We start from the raw sequence: 25,097 nt of genomic DNA on the forward strand, positions 1-25,097 counted from the left end.
ACTATTTTTCTTGGAAATTCAACAAGATGCAATAATGATGTGTTGTGGCATCTTCAAACTCTCGTCGAGCTGATTAATTTCACTCTTTGTTTAACAAATTCGGTCCTCATTTGCCGAAGTTATCGAGCTTCAAATTTTGAAAAGTCTCAAAAGTTGTGTGTTTGAGCACATAAAGTACTATTTTTCTTGAAATTTCAACAAGATGCAATAATGATGTGGTGAGACATCTTAAAGATCTCGTCGAGCTGATTAATTTGACACTTCGTTTAACAAATTTGGTCCTCATTTGCCGAAGTTTTCAAGCTTCAAATTTTGGAAAGTCTCAAAAGTTGTGTGTTTGAGAACATAAAGTACTATTGTTCTTGAAATTTCAACAAGATGCAATAATGATTTGTTGTGACATATTAAAGATCTCGTCGAGCTGATTAATTTCACACTTTGTTTAACAAATTTGGTCCTCATTTGCCGAAGTTATCGACCTTCAAATTTTGGAAAGTCTCAAAAGTTGTGTGTTTGAGCACGTAAAGTACTATTTTTCTTGGAAATTCAACAAGATGCAATAATGATGTGTTGTGGCATCTTCAACCTCTCGTCGAGCTGATTAATTTCACTCTTTGTTTAACAAATTCGGTCCTCATTTGCCGAAGTTATCGAGCTTCAAATTTTGAAAAGTCTCAAAAGTTGTGTGTTTGAGCACATAAAGTACTATTTTTCTTGAAATTTCAACAAGATGCAATAATGATGTGGTGAGACATCTTAAAGATCTCGTCGAGCTGATTAATTTGACACTTCGTTTAACAAATTTGGTCCTCATTTGCCGAAGTTTTCAAGCTTCAAATTTTGGAAAGTCTCAAAAGTTGTGTGTTTGAGAACATAAAGTACTATTGTTCTTGAAATTTCAACAAGATGCAATAATGATTTGTTGTGACATATTAAAGATCTCGTCGAGCTGATTAATTTCACACTTTGTTTAACAAATTTGGTCCTCATTTGCCGAAGTTATCGACCTTCAAATTTTGGAAAGTCTCAAAAGTTGTGTGTTTGAGCACGTAAAGTACTATTTTTCTTGGAAATTCAACAAGATGCAATAATGATGTGTTGTGGCATCTTCAACCTCTCGTCGAGCTGATTAATTTCACACTTTGTTTAACAAATTTGGTCCTCATTTGCCGAAGTTATCGACCTTCAAATTTTGGAAAGTCTCAAAAGTTGTGTGTTTGAGCACGTAAAGTACTATTTTTCTTGGAAATTCAACAAGATGCAATAATGATGTGTTGTGGCATCTTCAACCTCTCGTCGAGCTGATTAATTTCACACTTTGTTTAACAAATTTGGTCCTCATTTGCCGAAGTTATCGAGCTTCAAATTTTGAAAAGTCTCAAAAGTTGTGTGTTTGAGCACGTAAAGTACTATTTTTCTTGGAAATTCAACAAGATGCAATAATGATGTGGTGTGACATCTTAAAGATCTCGTCGAGCTGATTAATTTGACACTTTGTTTAACAAATTTGGTCTTCATTTGCCGAAGTTTTCAAGCTTCAAATTTTGGAAAGTCTCAAAAGTTGTGTGTTTGAGCACGTAAAGTACTATTTTTCTTGGAAATTCAACAAGATGCAATAATGATGTGGTGTGGCATCTTCAAACTCTAGTCGAGCTGATTAATTTCACACTTTGTTTAACAAATTTGGTCCTCATTTGCCGAAGTTATCGACCTTCAAATTTTGAAAAGTCTCGAAAGTTGTGTGTTTGAGCACATAAAGTACTATTTTTCTTGGAAATTCAACAAGATGCAATAATGATGTGGTGTGACATCTTAAAGATCTCGTCGAGCTGATTAATTTGACACTTTGGTTAACAAATTTGGTTCTCATTTGCCGAAGTTATCGAGCTTCAAATTTTGAAAAGTCTCAAAAGTTGTGTGTTTGAGCACATAAAGTACTATTTTTCTTGGAAATTCAACAAGATGCAATAATGATGTGGTGAGACATCTTAAAGATCTCGTCGAGCTGATTAATTTCACACTTTGTTTAACAAATTTGGTCCTCATTTGCCGAAGTTATCGAGCTTCAAATTTTGAAAAGTCTCAAAAGTTGTGTTTGAGCACGTAAAGTACTATTTTTCTTGGAAATTCAACAAGATGCAATAATGATGTGGTGTGACATCTTAAAGATCTCGTCGAGCTGATTAATTTGACACTTTGTTTAACAAATTTGGTCCTCATTTGCCGAAGTTATCGAGCTTCAAATTTTGAAAAGTCTCAAAAGTTGTGTGTTTGAGCACGTAAAGTACTATTTTTCTTGGAAATTCAACAAGATGCAATAATAATGTGTTGTGGCATCTTCAAACTCTAGTCGAGCTGATTAATTTGACACTTTGGTTAACAAATTTGGTCCTCATTTGCCGAAGTTTTCAAGCTTCAAATTTTGGAAAGTCTCAAAAGTTGTGTGTTTGAGCACGTAAAGTACTATTTTTCTTGGAAATTCAACAAGATGCAATAATGATTTGTTGTGACATATTAAAGATCTCGTCGAGCTGATTAATTTGACACTTTGGTTAACAAATTTGGTCCTCATTTGCCGAAGTTTTCAAGCTTCAAATTTTGGAAAGTCTCAAAAGTTGTGTGTTTGAGCACGTAAAGTACTATTTTTCTTGGAAATTCAACAAGATGCAATAATGATGTGTTGTGGCATCTTCAAACTCTAGTCGAGCTGATTAATTTGACACTTTGGTTAACAAATTTGGTCCTCATTTGCCGAAGTTTTCAAGCTTCAAATTTTGGAAAGTCTCAAAAGTTGTGTGTTTGAGCACGTAAAGTACTATTTTTCTTGGAAATTCAACAAGATGCAATAATGATTTGTTGTGACATATTAAAGATCTCGTCGAGCTGATTAATTTGACACTTTGTTTAACAAATTTGGTCCTCATTTGCCGAAGTTATCGAGCTTCAAATTTTGAAAAGTCTCAAAAGTTGTGTGTTTGAGCACGTAAAGTACTATTTTTCTTGGAAATTCAACAAGATGCAATAATAATGTGTTGTGGCATCTTCAAACTCTAGTCGAGCTGATTAATTTGACACTTTGGTTAACAAATTTGGTCCTCATTTGCCGAAGTTTTCAAGCTTCAAATTTTGGAAAGTCTCAAAAGTTGTGTGTTTGAGCACGTAAAGTACTATTTTTCTTGGAAATTCAACAAGATGCAATAATGATGTGGTGTGACATCTTAAAGATCTCGTCGAGCTGATTAATTTGACACTTTGGTTAACAAATTTGGTTCTCATTTGCCGAAGTTATCGACCTTCAAATTTTGAAAAGTCTCAAAAGTTGTGTGTTTGAGCACATAAAGTACTATTTTTCTTGGAAATTCAACAAGATGCAATAATGATGTGGTGAGACATCTTAAAGATCTCGTCGAGCTGATTAATTTCACACTTTGTTTAACAAATTTGGTCCTCATTTGCCGAAGTTATCGAGCATCAAATTTTGAAAAGTCTCAAAAGTTGTGTGTTTGAGCACGTAAAGTACTATTTTTCTTGGAAATTCAACAAGATGCAATAATGATTTGTTGTGACATATTAAAGATCTCGTCGAGCTGATTAATTTGACACTTTGGTTAACAAATTTGGTCCTCATTTGCCGAAGTTTTCAAGCTTCAAATTTTGGAAAGTCTCAAAAGTTGTGTGTTTGAGCACGTAAAGTACTATTTTTCTTGGAAATTCAACAAGATGCAATAATGATGTGTTGTGGCATCTTCAAACTCTAGTCGAGCTGATTAATTTCACACTTTGTTTAACAAATTTGGTCCTCATTTGCCGAAGTTATCGAGCTTCAAATTTTGAAAAGTCTCAAAAGTTGTGTGTTTGAGCACGTAAAGTACTATTTTTCTTGGAAATTCAACAAGATGCAATAATGATGTGTTGTGGCATCTTCAAACTCTAGTCGAGCTGATTAATTTCACACTTTGTTTAACAAATTTGGTCCTCATTTGCCGAAGTTATCGAGCTTCAAATTTTGAAAAGTCTCAAAAGTTGTGTGTTTGAGCACGTAAAGTACTATTTTTCTTGGAAATTCAACAAGATGCAATAATGATGTGTTGTGGCATCTTCAAACTCTCGTCGAGCTGATTAATTTCACTCTTTGTTTAACAAATTCGGTCCTCATTTGCCGAAGTTATCGAGCTTCAAATTTTGAAAAGTCTCAAAAGTTGTGTGTTTGAGCACATAAAGTACTATTTTTCTTGGAAATTCAACAAGATGCAATAATGATGTGGTGAGACATCTTAAAGATCTCGTCGAGCTGATTAATTTCACACTTTGTTTAACAAATTTGGTCCTCATTTGCCGAAGTTATCGAGCTTCAAATTTTGAAAAGTCTCAAAAGTTGTGTGTTTGAGCACGTAAAGTACTATTTTTCTTGGAAATTCAACAAGATGCAATAATGATGTGGTGTGACATCTTAAAGATCTCGTCGAGCTGATTAATTTGACACTTTGTTTAACAAATTTGGTCCTCATTTGCCGAAGTTTTCAAGCTTCAAATTTTGGAAAGTCTCAAAAGTTGTGTGTTTGAGCACGTAAAGTACTATTTTTCTTGGAAATTCAACAAGATGCAATAATGATGTGGTGTGGCATCTTCAAACTCTAGTCGAGCTGATTAATTTCACACTTTGTTTAACAAATTTGGTCCTCATTTGCCGAAGTTATCGACCTTCAAATTTTGAAAAGTCTCGAAAGTTGTGTGTTTGAGCACATAAAGTACTATTTTTCTTGGAAATTCAACAAGATGCAATAATGATTTGTTGTGACATATTAAAGATCTCGTCGAGCTGATTAATTTGACACTTTGGTTAACAAATTTGGTTCTCATTTGCCGAAGATATCGAGCTTCAAATTTTGAAAAGTCTCAAAAGTTGTGTGTTTGAGCACGTAAAGTACTATTTTTCTTGGAAATTCAACAAGATGCAATAATGATGTGTTGTGGCATCTTCAAACTCTCGTCGAGCTGATTAATTTCACTCTTTGTTTAACAAATTCGGTCCTCATTTGCCGAAGTTATCGAGCTTCAAATTTTGAAAAGTCTCAAAAGTTGTGTGTTTGAGCACATAAAGTACTATTTTTCTTGAAATTTCAACAAGATGCAATAATGATGTGGTGAGACATCTTAAAGATCTCGTCGAGCTGATTAATTTGACACTTCGTTTAACAAATTTGGTCCTCATTTGCCGAAGTTTTCAAGCTTCAAATTTTGGAAAGTCTCAAAAGTTGTGTGTTTGAGAACATAAAGTACTATTGTTCTTGAAATTTCAACAAGATGCAATAATGATTTGTTGTGACATATTAAAGATCTCGTCGAGCTGATTAATTTCACACTTTGTTTAACAAATTTGGTCCTCATTTGCCGAAGTTATCGACCTTCAAATTTTGGAAAGTCTCAAAAGTTGTGTGTTTGAGCACGTAAAGTACTATTTTTCTTGGAAATTCAACAAGATGCAATAATGATGTGTTGTGGCATCTTCAACCTCTCGTCGAGCTGATTAATTTCACTCTTTGTTTAACAAATTCGGTCCTCATTTGCCGAAGTTATCGAGCTTCAAATTTTGAAAAGTCTCAAAAGTTGTGTGTTTGAGCACATAAAGTACTATTTTTCTTGGAAATTCAACAAGATGCAATAATGATGTGGTGAGACATCTTAAAGATCTCGTCGAGCTGATTAATTTCACACTTTGTTTAACAAATTTGGTCCTCATTTGCCGAAGTTATCGAGCTTCAAATTTTGAAAAGTCTCAAAAGTTGTGTGTTTGAGCACGTAAAGTACTATTTTTCTTGGAAATTCAACAAGATGCAATAATGATGTGGTGTGACATCTTAAAGATCTCGTCGAGCTGATTAATTTGACACTTTGTTTAACAAATTTGGTCCTCATTTGCCGAAGTTTTCAAGCTTCAAATTTTGGAAAGTCTCAAAAGTTGTGTGTTTGAGCACGTAAAGTACTATTTTTCTTGGAAATTCAACAAGATGCAATAATGATGTGGTGTGGCATCTTCAAACTCTAGTCGAGCTGATTAATTTCACACTTTGTTTAACAAATTTGGTCCTCATTTGCCGAAGTTATCGACCTTCAAATTTTGAAAAGTCTCGAAAGTTGTGTGTTTGAGCACATAAAGTACTATTTTTCTTGGAAATTCAACAAGATGCAATAATGATGTGGTGTGACATCTTAAAGATCTCGTCGAGCTGATTAATTTGACACTTTGGTTAACAAATTTGGTTCTCATTTGCCGAAGTTATCGAGCTTCAAATTTTGAAAAGTCTCAAAAGTTGTGTGTTTGAGCACATAAAGTACTATTTTTCTTGGAAATTCAACAAGATGCAATAATGATGTGGTGAGACATCTTAAAGATCTCGTCGAGCTGATTAATTTCACACTTTGTTTAACAAATTTGGTCCTCATTTGCCGAAGTTATCGAGCTTCAAATTTTGAAAAGTCTCAAAAGTTGTGTTTGAGCACGTAAAGTACTATTTTTCTTGGAAATTCAACAAGATGCAATAATGATGTGGTGTGACATCTTAAAGATCTCGTCGAGCTGATTAATTTGACACTTTGTTTAACAAATTTGGTCCTCATTTGCCGAAGTTATCGAGCTTCAAATTTTGAAAAGTCTCAAAAGTTGTGTGTTTGAGCACGTAAAGTACTATTTTTCTTGGAAATTCAACAAGATGCAATAATAATGTGTTGTGGCATCTTCAAACTCTAGTCGAGCTGATTAATTTGACACTTTGGTTAACAAATTTGGTCCTCATTTGCCGAAGTTTTCAAGCTTCAAATTTTGGAAAGTCTCAAAAGTTGTGTGTTTGAGCACGTAAAGTACTATTTTTCTTGGAAATTCAACAAGATGCAATAATGATTTGTTGTGACATATTAAAGATCTCGTCGAGCTGATTAATTTGACACTTTGGTTAACAAATTTGGTCCTCATTTGCCGAAGTTTTCAAGCTTCAAATTTTGGAAAGTCTCAAAAGTTGTGTGTTTGAGCACGTAAAGTACTATTTTTCTTGGAAATTCAACAAGATGCAATAATGATGTGTTGTGGCATCTTCAAACTCTAGTCGAGCTGATTAATTTGACACTTTGGTTAACAAATTTGGTCCTCATTTGCCGAAGTTTTCAAGCTTCAAATTTTGGAAAGTCTCAAAAGTTGTGTGTTTGAGCACGTAAAGTACTATTTTTCTTGGAAATTCAACAAGATGCAATAATGATTTGTTGTGACATATTAAAGATCTCGTCGAGCTGATTAATTTGACACTTTGTTTAACAAATTTGGTCCTCATTTGCCGAAGTTATCGAGCTTCAAATTTTGAAAAGTCTCAAAAGTTGTGTGTTTGAGCACGTAAAGTACTATTTTTCTTGGAAATTCAACAAGATGCAATAATAATGTGTTGTGGCATCTTCAAACTCTAGTCGAGCTGATTAATTTGACACTTTGGTTAACAAATTTGGTCCTCATTTGCCGAAGTTTTCAAGCTTCAAATTTTGGAAAGTCTCAAAAGTTGTGTGTTTGAGCACGTAAAGTACTATTTTTCTTGAAAATTCAACAAGATGCAATAATGATGTGGTGTGACATCTTAAAGATCTCGTCGAGCTGATTAATTTGACACTTTGGTTAACAAATTTGGTTCTCATTTGCCGAAGTTATCGACCTTCAAATTTTGAAAAGTCTCAAAAGTTGTGTGTTTGAGCACATAAAGTACTATTTTTCTTGGAAATTCAACAAGATGCAATAATGATGTGGTGAGACATCTTAAAGATCTCGTCGAGCTGATTAATTTCACACTTTGTTTAACAAATTTGGTCCTCATTTGCCGAAGTTATCGAGCATCAAATTTTGAAAAGTCTCAAAAGTTGTGTGTTTGAGCACGTAAAGTACTATTTTTCTTGGAAATTCAACAAGATGCAATAATGATTTGTTGTGACATATTAAAGATCTCGTCGAGCTGATTAATTTGACACTTTGGTTAACAAATTTGGTCCTCATTTGCCGAAGATATCGAGCTTCAAATTTTGAAAAGTCTCAAAAGTTGTGTGTTTGAGCACGTAAAGTACTATTTTTCTTGGAAATTCAACAAGATGCAATAATGATTTGTTGTGACATATTAAAGATCTCGTCGAGCTGATTAATTTGACACTTTGGTTAACAAATTCGGTCCTCATTTGCCGAAGTTATCGAGCTTCAAATTTTGAAAAGTCTCAAAAGTTGTGTGTTTGAGCACATAAAGTACTATTTTTCTTGGAAATTCAACAAGATGCAATAATGATGTGGTGAGACATCTTAAAGATCTCGTCGAGCTGATTAATTTCACACTTTGTTTAACAAATTTGGTCCTCATTTGCCGAAGTTATCGAGCTTCAAAGTTTGGAAAGTCTCAAAAGTTGTGTGTTTGAACACGTAAAGTACTATTTTTCTTGGAAATTCAACAAGACGCAATAATGATGTGTTGTGGCATCTTCAAACTCTCGTCGAGCTGATTAATTTCACACTTTGTTTAACAAATTTGGTCCTCATTTGCCGAAGTTATCGAGCTTCAAATTTTGAAAAGTCTCAAAAGTTGTGTGTTTGAGCAAGTAAAGTACTATTTTTCTTGGAAATTCAACAAGATGCAATAATGATGTGGTGTGACATCTTAAAGATCTCGTCGAGCTGATTAATTTGACACTTTGTTTAACAAATTTGGTCCTCATTTGCCGAAGTTTTCAAGCTTCAAATTTTGGAAAGTCTCAAAAGTTGTGTGTTTGAGCACGTAAAGTACTATTTTTCTTGGAAATTCAACAAGATGCAATAATGATGTGGTGTGACATCTTAAAGATCTCGTCGAGCTGATTAATTTGACACTTTGTTTAACAAATTTGGTCCTCATTTGCCGAAGTTTTCAAGCTTCAAATTTTGGAAAGTCTCAAAAGTTGTGTGTTTGAGCACGTAAAGTACTATTTTTCTTGGAAATTCAACAAGATGCAATAATGATTTGTTGTGACATATTAAAGATCTCGTCGAGCTGATTAATTTCACACTTTGTTTAACAAATTTGGTCCTCATTTGCCGAAGTTATCGAGCTTCAAATTTTGAAAAGTCTCAAAAGTTGTGTGTTTGAGCACATAAAGTACTATTTTTCTTGGAAATTCAACAAGATGCAATAATGATTTGTTGTGACATATTAAAGATCTCGTCGAGCTGATTAATTTCACACTTTGTTTAACAAATTTGGTCCACATTTGCCGAAGTTATCGAGCTTCAAATTTTGAAAAGTCTCAAAAGTTGTGTTTGAGCACGTAAAGTACTATTTTTCTTGGAAATTCAACAAGATGCAATAATGATTTGTTGTGACATATTAAAGATCTCGTCGAGCTGATTAATTTGACACTTTGTTTAACAAATTTGGTCCTCATTTGCCGAAGTTTTCAAGCTTCAAATTTTGGAAAGTCTCAAAAGTTGTGTGTTTGAGCACGTAAAGTACTATTTTTCTTGGAAATTCAACAAGATGCAATAATGATGTGGTGTGACATCTTAAAGATCTCGTCGAGCTGATTAATTTGACACTTTGGTTAACAAATTTGGTTCTCATTTGCCGAAGTTATCGACCTTCAAATTTTGAAAAGTCTCAAAAGTTGTGTGTTTGAGCACATAAAGTACTATTTTTCTTGGAAATTCAACAAGATGCAATAATGATGTGGTGAGACATCTTAAAGATCTCGTCGAGCTGATTAATTTCACACTTTGTTTAACAAATTTGGTCCTCATTTGCCGAAGTTATCGAGCTTCAAATTTTGAAAAGTCTCAAAAGTTGTGTTTGAGCACGTAAAGTACTATTTTTCTTGGAAATTCAACAAGATGCAATAATGATTTGTTGTGACATATTAAAGATCTCGTCGAGCTGATTAATTTGACACTTTGGTTAACAAATTTGGTCCTCATTTGCCGAAGTTTTCAAGCTTCAAATTTTGAAAAGTCTCTAAAGTTGTGTGTTTGAGCACGTAAAGTACTATTTTTCTTGGAAATTCAACAAGATGCAATAATGATTTGTTGTGACATATTAAAGATCTCGTCGAGCTGATTAATTTGACACTTTGGTTAACAAATTTGGTTCTCATTTGCCGAAGATATCGAGCTTCAAATTTTGAAAAGTCTCAAAAGTTGTGTGTTTGAGCACGTAAAGTACTATTTTTCTTGGAAATTCAACAAGATGCAATAATGATGTGTTGTGGCATCTTCAAACTCTAGTCGAGCTGATTAATTTCACACTTTGTTTAACAAATTCGGTCCTCATTTGCCGAAGTTATCGAGCTTCAAATTTTGAAAAGTCTCAAAAGTTGTGTGTTTGAGCACATAAAGTACTATTTTTCTTGGAAATTCAACAAGATGCAATAATGATATGTTGTGGCATCTTCAAACTCTCGTCGAGCTGATTAATTTCACACTTTGTTTAACAAATTTGGTCTTCATTTGCCGAAGTTATCGAGCTTCAAATTTTGAAAAGTCTCAAAAGTTGTGTGTTTGAGCACGTAAAGTACTATTTTTCTTGGAAATTCAACAAGATGCAATAATAATGTGTTGTGGCATCTTCAAACTCTAGTCGAGCTGATTAATTTGACACTTTGGTTAACAAATTTGGTCCTCATTTGCCGAAGTTTTCAAGCTTCAAATTTTGGAAAGTCTCAAAAATTGTGTGTTTGAGCACGTAAAGTACTATTTTTCTTGGAAATTCAACAAGATGCAATAATGATGTGGTGTGACATCTTAAAGATCTCGTCGAGCTGATTAATTTGACACTTTGGTTAACAAATTTGGTTCTCATTTGCCGAAGTTATCGACCTTCAAATTTTGAAAAGTCTCAAAAGTTGTGTGTTTGAGCACATAAAGTACTATTTTTCTTGGAAATTCAACAAGATGCAATAATGATGTGGTGAGACATCTTAAAGATCTCGTCGAGCTGATTAATTTCACACTTTGTTTAACAAATTTGGTCCTCATTTGCCGAAGTTATCGAGCATCAAATTTTGAAAAGTCTCAAAAGTTGTGTGTTTGAGCACGTAAAGTACTATTTTTCTTGGAAATTCAACAAGATGCAATAATGATTTGTTGTGACATATTAAAGATCTCGTCGAGCTGATTAATTTGACACTTTGGTTAACAAATTTGGTCCTCATTTGCCGAAGATATCGAGCTTCAAATTTTGAAAAGTCTCAAAAGTTGTGTGTTTGAGCACGTAAAGTACTATTTTTCTTGGAAATTCAACAAGATGCAATAATGATTTGTTGTGACATATTAAAGATCTCGTCGAGCTGATTAATTTCACACTTTGTTTAACAAATTTGGTCCACATTTGCCGAAGTTATCGAGCTTCAAATTTTGAAAAGTCTCAAAAGTTGTGTTTGAGCACGTAAAGTACTATTTTTCTTGGAAATTCAACAAGATGCAATAATGATTTGTTGTGACATATTAAAGATCTCGTCGAGCTGATTAATTTGACACTTTGTTTAACAAATTTGGTCCTCATTTGCCGAAGTTTTCAAGCTTCAAATTTTGGAAAGTCTCAAAAGTTGTGTGTTTGAGCACGTAAAGTACTATTTTTCTTGGAAATTCAACAAGATGCAATAATGATGTGGTGTGACATCTTAAAGATCTCGTCGAGCTGATTAATTTGACACTTTGGTTAACAAATTTGGTTCTCATTTGCCGAAGTTATCGACCTTCAAATTTTGAAAAGTCTCAAAAGTTGTGTGTTTGAGCACATAAAGTACTATTTTTCTTGGAAATTCAACAAGATGCAATAATGATGTGGTGAGACATCTTAAAGATCTCGTCGAGCTGATTAATTTCACACTTTGTTTAACAAATTTGGTCCTCATTTGCCGAAGTTATCGAGCTTCCAATTTTGAAAAGTCTCAAAAGTTGTGTTTGAGCACGTAAAGTACTATTTTTCTTGGAAATTCAACAAGATGCAATAATGATTTGTTGTGACATATTAAAGATCTCGTCGAGCTGATTAATTTGACACTTTGGTTAACAAATTTGGTCCTCATTTGCCGAAGTTTTCAAGCTTCAAATTTTGGAAAGTCTCAAAAGTTGTGTGTTTGAGCACGTAAAGTACTATTTTTCTTGGAAATTCAACAAGATGCAATAATGATGTGGTGAGACATCTTAAAGATCTCGTCGAGCTGATTAATTTCACACTTTGTTTAACAAATTTGGTCCTCATTTGCCGAAGTTATCGAGCTTCAAATTTTGAAAAGTCTCAAAAGTTGTGTGTTTGAGCACGTAAAGTACTATTTTTCTTGGAAATTCAACAAGATGCAATAATGATGTGGTGAGACATCTTAAAGATCTCGTCGAGCTGATTAATTTCACACTTTGTTTAACAAATTTGGTCCTCATTTGCCGAAGTTATCGAGCTTCAAATTTTGAAAAGTCTCAAAAGTTGTGTGTTTGAGCACGTAAAGTACTATTTTTCTTGGAAATTCAACAAGATGCAATAATGATTTGTTGTGACATCTTAAAGATCTCGTCGAGCTGATTAATTTCACACTTTGTTTAACAAATTTGGTCCTCATTTGCCGAAGTTATCGAGCTTCAAATTTTGAAAAGTCTCAAAAGTTGTGTGTTTGAGCACGTAAAGTACTATTTTTCTTGGAAATTCAACAAGATGCAATAATGATGTGGTGTGACATCTTAAAGATCTCGTCGAGCTGATTAATTTGACACTTTGGTTAACAAATTTGGTTCTCATTTGCCGAAGTTATCGACCTTCAAATTTTGAAAAGTCTCAAAAGTTGTGTGTTTGAACACATAAAGTACTATTTTTCTTGGAAATTCAACAAGATGCAATAATGATGTGGTGAGACATCTTAAAGATCTCGTCGAGCTGATTAATTTCACACTTTGTTTAACAAATTTGGTCCTCATTTGCCGAAGTTATCGAGCATCAAATTTTGAAAAGTCTCAAAAGTTGTGTGTTTGAGCACGTAAAGTACTATTTTTCTTGGAAATTCAACAAGATGCAATAATGATGTGGTGTGACATCTTAAAGATCTCGTCGAGCTGATTAATTTGACACTTTGGTTAACAAATTTGGTCCTCATTTGCCGAAGATATCGAGCTTCAAATTTTGAAAAGTCTCAAAAGTTGTGTGTTTGAGCACGTAAAGTACTATTTTTCTTGGAAATTCAACAAGATGCAATAATGATTTGTTGTGACATATTAAAGATCTCGTCGAGCTGATTAATTTCACACTTTGTTTAACAAATTTGGTCCTCATTTGCCGAAGTTATCGAGCTTCAAATTTTGAAAAGTCTCAAAAGTTGTGTGTTTGAGCACGTAAAGTACTATTTTTCTTGGAAATTCAACAAGATGCAATAATGATTTGTTGTGACATATTAAAGATCTCGTCGAGCTGATTAATTTGACACTTTGGTTAACAAATTTGGTCCTCATTTGCCGAAGTTATCGAGCTTCAAATTTTGAAAAGTCTCAAAAGTTGTGTGTTTGAGCACGTAAAGTACTATTTTTCTTGGAAATTCAACAAGATGCAATAATGATGTGGTGTGACATCTTAAAGATCTCGTCGAGCTGATTAATTTGACACTTTGGTTAACAAATTTGGTCCTCATTTGCCGAAGTTATCGAGCTTCAAAGTTTGGAAAGTCTCAAAAGTTGTGTGTTTGAACACGTAAAGTACTATTTTTCTTGGAAATTCAACAAGACGCAATAATGATGTGTTGTGGCATCTTCAAACTCTAGTCGAGCTGATTAATTTCACACTTTGTTTAACAAATTCGGTCCTCATTTGCCGAAGTTATCGAGCTTCAAATTTTGAAAAGTCTCAAAAGTTGTGTGTTTGAGCACGTAAAGTACTATTTTTCTTGGAAATTCAACAAGATGCAATAATGATGTGGTAAGACATCTTAAAGATCTCGTCGAGCTGATTAATTTGACACTTCGTTTAACAAATTTGGTCCTCATTTGCCGAAGTTATCGAGCTTCAAAGTTTGGAAAGTCTCAAAAGTTGTGTGTTTGAACACGTAAAGTACTATTTTTCTTGGAAATTCAACAAGACGCAATAATGATGTGTTGTGGCATCTTCAAACTCTCGTCGAGCTGATTAATTTCACACTTTGTTTAACAAATTTGGTCCTCATTTGCCGAAGTTATCGAGCTTCAAATTTTGAAAAGTCTCAAAAGTTGTGTGTTTGAGCAAGTAAAGTACTATTTTTCTTGGAAATTCAACAAGATGCAATAATGATGTGGTGTGACATCTTAAAGATCTCGTCGAGCTGATTAATTTGACACTTTGTTTAACAAATTTGGTCCTCATTTGCCGAAGTTTTCAAGCTTCAAATTTTGGAAAGTCTCAAAAGTTGTGTGTTTGAGCACGTAAAGTACTATTTTTCTTGGAAATTCAACAAGATGCAATAATGATGTGGTGTGACATCTTAAAGATCTCGTCGAGCTGATTAATTTGACACTTTGTTTAACAAATTTGGTCCTCATTTGCCGAAGTTTTCAAGCTTCAAATTTTGGAAAGTCTCAAAAGTTGTGTGTTTGAGCACGTAAAGTACTATTTTTCTTGGAAATTCAACAAGATGCAATAATGATTTGTTGTGACATATTAAAGATCTCGTCGAGCTGATTAATTTCACACTTTGTTTAACAAATTTGGTCCTCATTTGCCGAAGTTTTCAAGCTTCAAATTTTGGAAAGTCTCAAAAGTTGTGTGTTTGAGCACGTAAAGTACTATTTTTCTTGGAAATTCAACAAGATGCAATAATGATGTGGTGTGACATCTTAAAGATCTCGTCGAGCTGATTAATTTGACACTTTGTTTAACAAATTTGGTCCTCATTTGCCGAAGTTTTCAAGCTTCAAATTTTGAAAAGTCTCAAAAGTTGTGTGTTTGAGCACATAAAGTACTATTTTTCTTGGAAATTCAACAAGATGCAATAATGATGTGGTGAGACATCTTAAAGATCTCGTCGAGCTGATTAATTTCACACTTTGTTTAACAAATTTGGTCCTCATTTGCCGAAGTTATCGAGCTTCAAATTTTGAAAAGTCTCAAAAGTTGTGTTTGAGCACGTAAAGTACTATTTTTCTTGGAAATTCAACAAGATGCAATAATGATTTGTTGTGACATATTAAAGATCTCGTCGAGCTGATTAATTTGACACTTTGGTTAACAAATTTGGTCCTCATTTGCCGAAGTTTTCAAGCTTCAAATTTTGGAAAGTCTCAAAAGTTGTGTGTTTGAGCACGTAAAGTACTATTTTTCTTGGAAATTCAACAAGATGCAATAATGATGTGGTGAGACATCTTAAAGATCTCGTCGAGCTGATTAATTTCACACTTTGTTTAACAAATTTGGTCCTCATTTGCCGAAGTTATCGAGCTTCAAATTTTGAAAAGTCTCAAAAGTTGTGTGTTTGAGCACGTAAAGTACTATTTTTCTTGGAAATTCAACAAGATGCAATAATGATGTGGTGAGACATCTTAAAGATCTCGTCGAGCTGATTAATTTCACACTTTGTTTAACAAATTTGGTCCTCATTTGCCGAAGTTATCGAGCTTCAAATTTTGAAAAGTCTCAAAAGTTGTGTGTTTGAGCACGTAAAGTACTATTTTTCTTGGAAATTCAACAAGATGCAATAATGATTTGTTGTGACATCTTAAAGATCTCGTCGAGCTGATTAATTTCACACTTTGTTTAACAAATTTGGTCCTCATTTGCCGAAGTTATCGAGCTTCAAATTTTGAAAAGTCTCAAAAGTTGTGTGTTTGAGCACGTAAAGTACTATTTTTCTTGGAAATTCAACAAGATGCAATAATGATGTGGTGAGACATCTTAAAGATCTCGTCGAGCTGATTAATTTGACACTTTGTTTAACAAATTTGGTCCTCATTTGCCGAAGTTTTCAAGCTTCAAATTTTGGAAAGTCTCAAAAGTTGTGTGTTTGAGCACGTAAAGTACTATTTTTCTTGGAAATTCAACAAGATGCAATGATGATTTGTTGTGACATATTAAAGATCTCGTCGAGCTGATTAATTTCACACTTTGTTTAACAAATTTGGTCCTCATTTGCCGAAGTTATCGAGCTTCAAATTTTGAAAAGTCTCAAAAGTTGTGTGTTTGAGCACGTAAAGTACTATTTTTCTTGGAAATTCAACAAGATGCAATAATGATTTGTTGTGACATATTAAAGATCTCGTCGAGCTGATTAATTTGACACTTTGGTTAACAAATTTGGTCCTCATTTGCCGAAGTTATCGAGCTTCAAATTTTGAAAAGTCTCAAAAGTTGTGTGTTTGAGCACGTAAAGTACTATTTTTCTTGGAAATTCAACAAGATGCAATAATGATGTGGTGTGACATCTTAAAGATCTCGTCGAGCTGATTAATTTGACACTTTGGTTAACAAATTTGGTCCTCATTTGCCGAAGATATCGAGCTTCAAATTTTGAAAAGTCTCAAAAGTTGTGTGTTTGAGCACGTAAAGTACTATTTTTCTTGGAAATTCAACAAGATGCAATAATGATTTGTTGTGACATATTAAAGATCTCGTCGAGCTGATTAATTTCACACTTTGTTTAACAAATTTGGTCCTCATTTGCCGAAGTTATCGAGCTTCAAATTTTGAAAAGTCTCAAAAGTTGTGTGTTTGAGCACGTAAAGTACTATTTTTCTTGGAAATTCAACAAGATGCAATAATGATGTGTTGTGGCATCTTCAAACTCTAGTCGAGCTGATTAATTTCACACTTTGTTTAACAAATTTGGTCCTCATTTGCCGAAGTTATCGAGCTTCAAATTTTGAAAAGTCTCAAAAGTTGTGTGTTTGAGCACGTAAAGTACTATTTTTCTTGGAAATTCAACAAGATGCAATAATGATGTGTTGTGGCATCTTCAAACTCTCGTCGAGCTGATTAATTTCACTCTTTGTTTAACAAATTCGGTCCTCATTTGCCGAAGTTATCGAGCTTCAAATTTTGAAAAGTCTCAAAAGTTGTGTGTTTGAGCACGTAAAGTACTATTTTTCTTGGAAATTCAACAAGATGCAATAATGATGTGGTGAGACATCTTAAAGATCTCGTCGAGCTGATTAATTTCACACTTTGTTTAACAAATTTGGTCCTCATTTGCCGAAGTTATCGAGCTTCAAATTTTGAAAAGTCTCAAAAGTTGTGTGTTTGAGCACGTAAAGTACTATTTTTCTTGGAAATTCAACAAGATGCAATAATGATGTGGTGTGACATCTTAAAGATCTCGTCGAGCTGATTAATTTGACACTTTGTTTAACAAATTTGGTCCTCATTTGCCGAAGTTTTCAAGCATCAAATTTTGGAAAGTCTCAAAAGTTGTGTGTTTGAGCACGTAAAGTACTATTTTTCTTGGAAATTCAACAAGATGCAATAATGATGTGGTGTGGCATCTTCAAACTCTAGTCGAGCTGATTAATTTCACACTTTGTTTAACAAATTTGGTCCTCATTTGCCGAAGTTATCGACCTTCAAATTTTGAAAAGTCTCGAAAGTTGTGTGTTTGAGCACATAAAGTACTATTTTTCTTGGAAATTCAACAAGATGCAATAATGATGTGGTGTGACATCTTAAAGATCTCGTCGAGCTGATTAATTTGACACTTCGTTTAACAAATTTGGTCCTCATTTGCCGAAGTTATCGAGCTTCAAAGTTTGGAAAGTCTCAAAAGTTGTGTGTTTGAACACGTAAAGTACTATTTTTCTTGGAAATTCAACAAGACGCAATAATGATGTGTTGTGGCATCTTCAAACTCTCGTCGAGCTGATTAATTTCACACTTTGTTTAACAAATTTGGTCCTCATTTGCCGAAGTTATCGAGCTTCAAATTTTGAAAAGTCTCAAAAGTTGTGTGTTTGAGCACGTAAAGTACTATTTTTCTTGGAAATTCAACAAGATGCAATAATGATGTGGTGTGACATCTTAAAGATCTCGTCGAGCTGATTAATTTGACACTTTGTTTAACAAATTTGGTCCTCATTTGCCGAAGTTTTCAAGCTTCAAATTTTGGAAAGTCTCAAAAGTTGTGTGTTTGAGCACGTAAAGTACTATTTTTCTTGGAAATTCAACAAGATGCAATAATGATGTGGTGTGACATCTTAAAGATCTCGTCGAGCTGATTAATTTGACACTTTGTTTAACAAATTTGGTCCTCATTTGCCGAAGTTTTCAAGCTTCAAATTTTGGAAAGTCTCAAAAGTTGTGTGTTTGAGCACGTAAAGTACTATTTTTCTTGGAAATTCAACAAGATGCAATAATGATTTGTTGTGACATATTAAAGATCTCGTCGAGCTGATTAATTTCACACTTTGTTTAACAAATTTGGTCCTCATTTGCCGAAGTTATCGAGCTTCAAATTTTGAAAAGTCTCAAAAGTTGTGTGTTTGAGCACATAAAGTACTATTTTTCTTGGAAATTCAACAAGATGCAATAATGATTTGTTGTGACATATTAAAGATCTCGTCGAGCTGATTAATTTCACACTTTGTTTAACAAATTTGGTCCTCATTTGCCGAAGTTATCGAGCTTCAAATTTTGAAAAGTCTCAAAAGTTGTGTGTTTGAGCACGTAAAGTACTATTTTTCTTGGAAATTCAACAAGATGCAATAATGATGTGGTGTGACATCTTAAAGATCTCGTCGAGTTGATTAATTTGACACTTTGGTTAACAAATTTGGTTCTCATTTGCCGAAGTTATCGAGCTTCAAATTTTGAAAAGTCTCAAAAGTTGTGTGTTTGAGCACATAAAGTACTATTTTTCTTGGAAATTCAACAAGATGCAATAATGATGTGGTGAGACATCTTAAAGATCTCGTCGAGCTGATTAATTTCACACTTTGTTTAACAAATTTGGTCCTCATTTGCCGAAGTTATCGAGCTTCAAATTTTGAAAAGTCTCGAAAGTTGTGTGTTTGAGCACATAAAGTACTATTTTTCTTGGAAATTCAACAAGATGCAATAATGATGTGGTGTGGCATCTTCAAACTCTAGTCGAGCTGATTAATTTCACACTTTGTTTAACAAATTTGGTCCACATTTGCCGAAGTTATCGAGCTTCAAATTTTGAAAAGTCTCAAAAGGTGTGTGTTTGAGCACGTAAAGTACTATTTTTCTTGGAAATTCAACAAGATGCAATAATGATTTGTTGTGACATATTAAAGATCTCGTCGAGCTGATTAATTTGACACTTTGGTTAACAAATTTGGTCCTCATTTGCCGAAGTTTTCAAGCTTCAAATTTTGGAAAGTCTCAAAAGTTGTGTGTTTGAGCACGTAAAGTACTATTTTTCTTGGAAATTCAACAAGATGCAATAATGATGTGTTGTGGCATCTTCAAACTCTAGTCGAGCTGATTAATTTCACACTTTGTTTAACAAATTTGGTCCTCATTTGCCGAAGTTATCGAGCTTCAAATTTTGAAAAGTCTCAAAAGTTGTGTGTTTGAGCACGTAAAGTACTATTTTTCTTGGAAATTCAACAAGATGCAATAATAATGTGTTGTGGCATCTTCAAACTCTAGTCGAGCTGATTAATTTGACACTTTGGTTAACAAATTTGGTTCTCATTTGCCGAAGATATCGAGCTTCAAATTTTGAAAAGTCTCAAAAGTTGTGTGTTTGAGCACGTAAAGTACTATTTTTCTTGGAAATTCAACAAGATGCAATAATGATGTGTTGTGGCATCTTCAAACTCTCGTCGAGCTGATTAATTTCACTCTTTGTTTAACAAATTCGGTCCTCATTTGCCGAAGTTATCGAGCTTCAAATTTTGAAAAGTCTCAAAAGTTGTGTGTTTGAGCACATAAAGTACTATTTTTCTTGAAATTTCAACAAGATGCAATAATGATGTGGTGAGACATCTTAAAGATCTCGTCGAGCTGATTAATTTGACACTTCGTTTAACAAATTTGGTCCTCATTTGCCGAAGTTTTCAAGCTTCAAATTTTGGAAAGTCTCAAAAGTTGTGTGTTTGAGAACATAAAGTACTATTGTTCTTGAAATTTCAACAAGATGCAATAATGATTTGTTGTGACATATTAAAGATCTCGTCGAGCTGATTAATTTCACACTTTGTTTAACAAATTTGGTCCTCATTTGCCGAAGTTATCGACCTTCAAATTTTGGAAAGTCTCAAAAGTTGTGTGTTTGAGCACGTAAAGTACTATTTTTCTTGGAAATTCAACAAGATGCAATAATGATGTGTTGTGGCATCTTCAACCTCTCGTCGAGCTGATTAATTTCACTCTTTGTTTAACAAATTCGGTCCTCATTTGCCGAAGTTATCGAGCTTCAAATTTTGAAAAGTCTCAAAAGTTGTGTGTTTGAGCACATAAAGTACTATTTTTCTTGGAAATTCAACAAGATGCAATAATGATGTGGTGAGACATCTTAAAGATCTCGTCGAGCTGATTAATTTCACACTTTGTTTAACAAATTTGGTCCTCATTTGCCGAAGTTATCGAGCTTCAAATTTTGAAAAGTCTCAAAAGTTGTGTGTTTGAGCACGTAAAGTACTATTTTTCTTGGAAATTCAACAAGATGCAATAATGATGTGGTGTGACATCTTAAAGATCTCGTCGAGCTGATTAATTTGACACTTTGTTTAACAAATTTGGTCCTCATTTGCCGAAGTTTTCAAGCTTCAAATTTTGGAAAGTCTCAAAAGTTGTGTGTTTGAGCACGTAAAGTACTATTTTTCTTGGAAATTCAACAAGATGCAATAATGATGTGGTGTGGCATCTTCAAACTCTAGTCGAGCTGATTAATTTCACACTTTGTTTAACAAATTTGGTCCTCATTTGCCGAAGTTATCGACCTTCAAATTTTGAAAAGTCTCGAAAGTTGTGTGTTTGAGCACATAAAGTACTATTTTTCTTGGAAATTCAACAAGATGCAATAATGATGTGGTGTGACATCTTAAAGATCTCGTCGAGCTGATTAATTTGACACTTTGGTTAACAAATTTGGTTCTCATTTGCCGAAGTTATCGAGCTTCAAATTTTGAAAAGTCTCAAAAGTTGTGTGTTTGAGCACATAAAGTACTATTTTTCTTGGAAATTCAACAAGATGCAATAATGATGTGGTGAGACATCTTAAAGATCTCGTCGAGCTGATTAATTTCACACTTTGTTTAACAAATTTGGTCCTCATTTGCCGAAGTTATCGAGCTTCAAATTTTGAAAAGTCTCAAAAGTTGTGTTTGAGCACGTAAAGTACTATTTTTCTTGGAAATTCAACAAGATGCAATAATGATGTGGTGTGACATCTTAAAGATCTCGTCGAGCTGATTAATTTGACACTTTGTTTAACAAATTTGGTCCTCATTTGCCGAAGTTATCGAGCTTCAAATTTTGAAAAGTCTCAAAAGTTGTGTGTTTGAGCACGTAAAGTACTATTTTTCTTGGAAATTCAACAAGATGCAATAATAATGTGTTGTGGCATCTTCAAACTCTAGTCGAGCTGATTAATTTGACACTTTGGTTAACAAATTTGGTCCTCATTTGCCGAAGTTTTCAAGCTTCAAATTTTGGAAAGTCTCAAAAGTTGTGTGTTTGAGCACGTAAAGTACTATTTTTCTTGGAAATTCAACAAGATGCAATAATGATTTGTTGTGACATATTAAAGATCTCGTCGAGCTGATTAATTTGACACTTTGTTTAACAAATTTGGTCCTCATTTGCCGAAGTTATCGAGCTTCAAATTTTGAAAAGTCTCAAAAGTTGTGTGTTTGAGCACGTAAAGTACTATTTTTCTTGGAAATTCAACAAGATGCAATAATAATGTGTTGTGGCATCTTCAAACTCTAGTCGAGCTGATTAATTTGACACTTTGGTTAACAAATTTGGTCCTCATTTGCCGAAGTTTTCAAGCTTCAAATTTTGGAAAGTCTCAAAAGTTGTGTGTTTGAGCACGTAAAGTACTATTTTTCTTGGAAATTCAACAAGATGCAATAATGATGTGGTGAGACATCTTAAAGATCTCGTCGAGCTGATTAATTTCACACTTTGTTTAACAAATTTGGTCCTCATTTGCCGAAGTTATCGAGCATCAAATTTTGAAAAGTCTCAAAAGTTGTGTGTTTGAGCACGTAAAGTACTATTTTTCTTGGAAATTCAACAAGATGCAATAATGATTTGTTGTGACATATTAAAGATCTCGTCGAGCTGATTAATTTGACACTTTGGTTAACAAATTTGGTCCTCATTTGCCGAAGATATCGAGCTTCAAATTTTGAAAAGTCTCAAAAGTTGTGTGTTTGAGCACGTAAAGTACTATTTTTCTTGGAAATTCAACAAGATGCAATAATGATTTGTTGTGACATATTAAAGATCTCGTCGAGCTGATTAATTTGACACTTTGGTTAACAAATTTGGTCCTCATTTGCCGAAGTTTTCAAGCTTCAAATTTTGGAAAGTCTCAAAAGTTGTGTGTTTGAGCACGTAAAGTACTATTTTTCTTGGAAATTCAACAAGATGCAATAATGATGTGTTGTGGCATCTTCAAACTCTAGTCGAGCTGATTAATTTCACACTTTGTTTAACAAATTTGGTCCTCATTTGCCGAAGTTATCGAGCTTCAAATTTTGAAAAGTCTCAAAAGTTGTGTGTTTGAGCACGTAAAGTACTATTTTTCTTGGAAATTCAACAAGATGCAATAATGATGTGTTGTGGCATCTTCAAACTCTAGTCGAACTGATTAATTTCACACTTTGTTTAACAAATTTGGTCCTCATTTGCCGAAGTTATCGAGCTTCAAATTTTGAAAAGTCTCAAAAGTTGTGTGTTTGAGCACGTAAAGTACTATTTTTCTTGGAAATTCAACAAGATGCAATAATGATGTGTTGTGGCATCTTCAAACTCTCGTCGAGCTGATTAATTTCACTCTTTGTTTAACAAATTCGGTCCTCATTTGCCGAAGTTATCGAGCTTCAAATTTTGAAAAGTCTCAAAAGTTGTGTGTTTGAGCACATAAAGTACTATTTTTCTTGGAAATTCAACAAGATGCAATAATGATGTGGTGAGACATCTTAAAGATCTCGTCGAGCTGATTAATTTCACACTTTGTTTAACAAATTTGGTCCTCATTTGCCGAAGTTATCGAGCTTCAAATTTTGAAAAGTCTCAAAAGTTGTGTGTTTGAGCACGTAAAGTACTATTTTTCTTGGAAATTCAACAAGATGCAATAATGATGTGGTGTGACATCTTAAAGATCTCGTCGAGCTGATTAATTTGACACTTTGTTTAACAAATTTGGTCCTCATTTGCCGAAGTTTTCAAGCTTCAAATTTTGGAAAGTCTCAAAAGTTGTGTGTTTGAGCACGTAAAGTACTATTTTTCTTGGAAATTCAACAAGATGCAATAATGATGTGGTGTGGCATCTTCAAACTCTAGTCGAGCTGATTAATTTCACACTTTGTTTAACAAATTTGGTCCTCATTTGCCGAAGTTATCGACCTTCAAATTTTGAAAAGTCTCGAAAGTTGTGTGTTTGAGCACATAAAGTACTATTTTTCTTGGAAATTCAACAAGATGCAATAATGATGTGGTGTGACATCTTAAAGATCTCGTCGAGCTGATTAATTTGACACTTCGTTTAACAAATTTGGTCCTCATTTGCCGAAGTTATCGAGCTTCAAATTTTGAAAAGTCTCAAAAGTTGTGTGTTTGAGCACATAAAGTACTATTTTTCTTGGAAATTCAACAAGATGCAATAATGATGTGGTGAGACATCTTAAAGATCTCGTCGAGCTGATTAATTTCACACTTTGTTTAACAAATTTGGTCCTCATTTGCCGAAGTTATCGAGCTTCAAATTTTGAAAAGTCTCGAAAGTTGTGTGTTTGAGCACATAAAGTACTATTTTTCTTGGAAATTCAACAAGATGCAATAATGATGTGGTGTGGCATCTTCAAACTCTAGTCGAGCTGATTAATTTCACACTTTGTTTAACAAATTTGGTCCACATTTGCCGAAGTTATCGAGCTTCAAATTTTGAAAAGTCTCAAAAGGTGTGTGTTTGAGCACGTAAAGTACTATTTTTCTTGGAAATTCAACAAGATGCAATAATGATTTGTTGTGACATATTAAAGATCTCGTCGAGCTGATTAATTTGACACTTTGGTTAACAAATTTGGTCCTCATTTGCCGAAGTTTTCAAGCTTCAAATTTTGGAAAGTCTCAAAAGTTGTGTGTTTGAGCACGTAAAGTACTATTTTTCTTGGAAATTCAACAAGATGCAATAATGATGTGTTGTGGCATCTTCAAACTCTAGTCGAGCTGATTAATTTCACACTTTGTTTAACAAATTTGGTCCTCATTTGCCGAAGTTATCGAGCTTCAAATTTTGAAAAGTCTCAAAAGTTGTGTGTTTGAGCACGTAAAGTACTATTTTTCTTGGAAATTCAACAAGATGCAATAATAATGTGTTGTGGCATCTTCAAACTCTAGTCGAGCTGATTAATTTCACTCTTTGTTTAACAAATTCGGTCCTCATTTGCCGAAGTTATCGAGCTTCAAATTTTGAAAAGTCTCAAAAGTTGTGTGTTTGAGCACATAAAGTACTATTTTTCTTGGAAATTCAACAAGATGCAATAATGATGTGTTGTGGCATCTTCAAACTCTCGTCGAGCTGATTAATTTCACTCTTTGTTTAACAAATTCGGTCCTCATTTGCCGAAGTTATCGAGCTTCAAATTTTGAAAAGTCTCAAAAGTTGTGTGTTTGAGCACATAAAGTACTATTTTTCTTGAAATTTCAACAAGATGCAATAATGATGTGGTGAGACATCTTAAAGATCTCGTCGAGCTGATTAATTTGACACTTCGTTTAACAAATTTGGTCCTCATTTGCCGAAGTTATCGACCTTCAAATTTTGGAAAGTCTCAAAAGTTGTGTGTTTGAGAACATAAAGTACTATTGTTCTTGAAATTTCAACAAGATGCAATAATGATTTGTTGTGACATATTAAAGATCTCGTCGAGCTGATTAATTTCACACTTTGTTTAACAAATTTGGTCCTCATTTGCCGAAGTT

The sequence above is a fragment of the Euwallacea fornicatus genome, unplaced genomic scaffold (assembly GCF_040115645.1).
Source record: "Euwallacea fornicatus isolate EFF26 unplaced genomic scaffold, ASM4011564v1 scaffold_49, whole genome shotgun sequence".
Lineage (NCBI taxonomy): Eukaryota > Metazoa > Arthropoda > Insecta > Coleoptera > Curculionidae > Euwallacea > Euwallacea fornicatus.